We start from the raw sequence: 5,309 nt of genomic DNA on the forward strand, positions 1-5,309 counted from the left end.
AATTTTGAGGAAAGAGTTCTTCCAAGCTATGATTCCATTTCTCAACAGAACTCTGGATTTAATGATGATAATGTTGACATTCATCAACAAGATCCTCTTCCTCATGACAACAAGTGGTCACGTATGCGCAAAGATCATCCTACAGAACAGATCATCGGAGATCCACAAGCTGGTGTTTCTACCCATACTACAATCAATGAGTGTCTTGTTGCACTTTCACTGAGTAACATTGAACCCAAAACCGTCTCTGAAGCTCTTTGTGATCCAGAGTGGGTTAAAGCAATGCAAGATGAATTAGCTCAGTTTGAGAGACTGAAGGTATGGAGATTGGTTCCAAATCCAAGGAAAGAAGAACCAATTCGCACCAAGTGGATTTTCAAGAACAAGAAGGATGAAAATGGAGTTGTAGTAAGGAACAAAGCTAGATTGGTTGCAAAGGGTTACTGCCAACAACCTGGTGTGGATTTTGACGAAACTTTCGCTCCTTTTGCAAAAATGGAGGCCATTCGTATATTCTTAGCTTATGCCGCATTCAGAAACTTCACAGTGTTTCAAATGGATGTGAAGACAGCATTCTTGAATGGAGAACTCAAAGAAGAAGTTTACGTGGAGCAACCTGAAGGTTTTGTTGATCCTAAGAAGCCAAACCATGTCTACAGGTTAGACAAGGCCCTCTATGGTTTGAAGCAGGCACCCCGAGCATGGTATGATTCCTTATCTACTTTCTTACTCAAAGGAGGCTTTACCAAAGGTACTATTGACCCTACCCTGTTTATTTGTAAGCAAGGTAAACATGTTTTACTTGTCCAAATATATGTTGATGACATTATTTTTGGGTCAACCAGTCAAACTTTTTGTCAAAATTTTTCATCTCTAATGGTCAATCATTTTGAAATGAGCATGATTGGGGAAATGAATTACTTTTTGGGTTTACAAATCAAACAATTACCAACTGGTATTTTTATATCACAAGGTAAGTACATACAGGATATGTTGAAAAAGTTTGATATGACTACATGTTCTTCAATTTCAACCCCAATGGCTGCTCGTACAAACATAAATGCTGATAAAAATGGGAAACCATTTGAGCAAAAGAGGTATAGAAGCATGATTGGTTCGTTGTTGTATCTTACAGCATCTCGCCCAGATATAATGTTTGCAACATGTATGTGTGCTAGGTATCAAGCCGCTCCGACTGATTTACATTACCAAGCTGTAAAACGAATTTTTCGTTATCTGAAGGGTACACCTAATCTTGGTCTCTGGTATCCAAGGGATACTGGATTCAATTTAACTGCCTATTCAGATGCAGATCATGCAGGTTGTAAGCTTGATCGCAAGAGCACATCTGGTACTTTACAATTCTTAGGGGATAAGATTGTAAGTTGGTCATCCAAGAAGCAAAATTGCGTATCACTGTCAACAGCAGAAGCTGAATATGTAGCTGCTGCTAGTTGTTGTGCTCAAGTGTTATGGATGAAAACACAACTTACCGACTATAGTCTGAAATATGATCGTGTCCCTATCTATTGTGATTCACAAAGTGCCATTGCAATTGCTGTCAACTCAGTCAATCACTCACGCTCAAAGCACATTGATGTGAGATATCATTTTCTCAAAGATCATGTTGAGAAAGGTGACATTGAACTCTACTTTGTGGGAACTGACCACCAACTCGCTGATTTGTTCACAAAACCACTGGACGAAAAGAGGTTTAATTTCTTAATCTTTAAACTTGGTATGCTAAATCTTGATCCTTAATTACCTTTATCATGGAAGGACTTCTTGGTTCATTGTTAAAAAAAAAAAAAAATTTTGAAAAACCAAAAATCAAATACAAAAAATATAAAAATTTGAAAAATAACAAAAAGATTTTTTAATTTTTCTTTCCTTTTACTTTAAAGTGGCTTGCATATATTCTGTATGCAACCCGTTCTTCATTAAACTATTTATTTTAAAAGTGGTTTACATATACTCTATATGTAACCCGTGTTTAAATGATGTATTTATTACTTCGTGGCTTATGCATACTCAGTGTATAACCCATGCTTATTTGTGTTATTTATTTTATAAATAGCTTACATATACTATGTATGCAACCTAGTTTTAATAAGAAAACTTATTTATGTTTCCAAATTGAAAATTAACACATGTTGTTATACATATAAATTGATATAAGATAACATGGAATTGAACGCCTTTGTGTACTTCCAAGTGGTCTTATATGAATGTATATGTGTAAAACAAGATGTTAATTGCAGATTTTGTTACACCTGTTTCAAAAACTCTCAGTTGTTGATATGAGAAGCAAAGGATTGAACGCCTTTGTGTACTCCTGAGTTATCTCATTTTGAACAATTGATTGAGTTCATTTTTCATAAAACCTGTTTTGATTTCACACAAATCATTTTTGCTCCACCTTTTCTATGAAAACTTTCAAGATTTACCTTTGCATAGATTAAGGGGGAGTTTGTGATTTCAAAATTTCAAAACTTCTAATGTGTTTTCAAATCATTTTTTTACACACATTTGATGATTTTTCAAATGATTTTCATCAATTGAAGTTCGGTGTTTAGTTTGCACTTGAGCGATTCGTTCACTCCATGAACTTCATCATCACCGATGAGTTCTAACCCAGGAGTATTCACTTCTTTCTTTAGATTGTAAGGGAATTTTGAGTGATGATGATTTCGTGCAACTAGGATGGAGGGAGTAAAGTCGAAAAGTGAGAGGTTATGGTGATAATGTTGTGAGAAAAGGGTTAAAAGAATTGATACCCTTCCCTAAAATTCTCAAATCGCCGGGTAAAACACATTTCTATCGGATGTCATTTGTTGATATCTCGGTATTAAAGAAGCCTTCATGGACCCACTGAAGCGATGCACATCCTTACCTAACCACTCAAGTGTTTATTAACAAATGCTTGTTTTATTTCTCACGGAGATTTTCTCATTTCTATTGACTCTTCATTTGGAAGACGTTGATATTGAAAAAGGGTGACACTCTACTCCAGTCCCCGACTTCATTTGATCACTTTGTGTCTAGAGCTCTCGTGATTGATCATTAATTTGATCGTTATTCATTCTTTAGGACACATTTACGTCATATCTTTGTGATATACATGCATATCTTTGTGATATAGCCGAAACATTTGTAGTGATATCTTAATTGATATTTCACGATGATCAAATGGAAATCCTACCATTGCTAACATCATTTCCAACTTTGAACGTAGGTCTCATAATTGCATTTTTGTAATTATTGAGTTAACAAGAAGTCTATTGTGACCTTGGATTTTTCTTAAAAGTCTTTAAGGATAGTAGAACATGGTTATCGAACGCTTAGGTGACACTGACCATGGTTTACATTCTTTGAAGCATTCTTGAGGTTGGAAAGCCAAAAGACCGAACTATGTTAGAGGTTTGCTTTGTGCTTTTCTCAATGATACATAGGAAATCCGATAAATGATATACATTTCTTTCGATCATTTCATTAATCCTTTCGATTTTTGAATGCAAACGGATCTTTCTTATCCGGTTTCTTTTCTCATCACCCGAACACAGAAAACACCAACACCGTGATACAATGTTTATCCCAACAACTTCAATCTCACATTTTAGTCATCCATAGGAACAATTGGGTTGGATTATATGGTTAGATTGATGTTTTGATGGTTGATAATTCTCCATGAGCATAATGTCTAGATCTTAGTCATGATTATTTCTTTCAAACAATCAAATCAATCAATGTTTGCATAATGACATTGGTTCTCAACTTTGTCATTATGAGGGAGAGAAAATAGTATGATTGATTATTGATTAGGAGAAGAAATTAGAATGATTGATAAGGACAAGGAGAAAAGTTTGTGTTTGGTTGTTTCAATTGCTTTCAGAGATACTATCATTCAGCTTCAAAAATCGAAGAGACTGTGATTACTCATGGATTAAGGGGAAGCATGATTAATTCATAAGAGACTTGTCAAATCCTCATTCAAATATTTACTCTCAAAAGTGCTTAAGATAATGTGACAAAGAAGAAAAGCCTCAAAAAGAGTCTTCATCAAATTAAAGATCTTCACGTCATTCAACAAACACTTCATCTAAAGCTACATGGCACACATCAAGGGGGAGAGTACATGTTTCTGAAAATTCATTTCAAGATTTCAAAGAAAAGAATTCAAGATTCGAAGATTGAAGAATTCAAGACAAGTTCATACCTTCTGCACCTCAAAAGACAACTCTGATTCATGATTCAACAATCTTCAAAGATTCAAGACATACACACACTCATCATTCTCTGTTCTATAAGAACATTGAGAATCAACAAATGATTTAACTTCAAGAAGTCCAAGACCTAGACTGAATCAAGTTCTCCAAAGACAATGAGAAAGCTTTGAAGACTTATTTCAACACACCAATTGTCTTCATCACCGGGCTCATCAAACTCATTCCTACAAGACAAAACAACACGTACTTCAGACCGAACAATATATCACTAAGGGGGAGAATGTTAGAAATCCAAAAATAGTGATACATTGTAATTTAAGTTATGGACATACTTGTTGTTAAGTCATGAGTTGATGATTTCTAAGGTTGAGGGGCTAATAGTGTTAATTAGCATAGTTGGATAGTTTAGACTATAAATAGCCCTCAATTCCTTAAAAATCATGACTTTGGCATAACATAAGCATAACTCTTGACATAATTTCCATACTATTACACCTGAATAACACACTCTTGATCCCAATTCTCTCTCAACACACACACAAACACCAAGAACACACACTAACCAAACACCATTGTTGATGTGAATTCGGTTGATAAAATCGTGTTGATTACATTAGTCTTTCTCGAAGTTGTTGGAAAGCCATCTCTTGTTCGCTTTTCCACTCAAACTTGATATTCTTTCGAGTCAACTTAGTCAATGGGGAAGCTATTTTAGAAAAGTCTTGGATGAAACGACGATAATAGCCCGGTAGACCAAGAAAACTTCTAATCTCCGACCTAGCTCCTTTTTAAATACAAAAGTTCGGCTCTCCCTTGCTAGGTCGATTTCCTCTCTCTCTCCTCAAACTCCTCTCTCTCTTCTTTCTTTCCTAGCTTTGCTAGTCCACGTGGAAGCCTTTCCCCTCTCTCTCTAGCCCCCTCTCTCTAGCCCCCTCTCTCTCTTCCAAGGCTAAGCTTCACTTTTCTAGGCGTCGGCCGGGTCCCACCATGAAGTAAAGTCCGACTCTCCTTCCTTAACTTAGGCGGGCCTCTATCCTTTCCTCGACCCGGGGTCCCACATCTATCTTTGCCTCGTCTAAGTTT

This window comes from Erigeron canadensis, chromosome 2, assembly GCF_010389155.1.
Source record: "Erigeron canadensis isolate Cc75 chromosome 2, C_canadensis_v1, whole genome shotgun sequence".
Taxonomy (NCBI): domain Eukaryota; kingdom Viridiplantae; phylum Streptophyta; class Magnoliopsida; order Asterales; family Asteraceae; genus Erigeron; species Erigeron canadensis.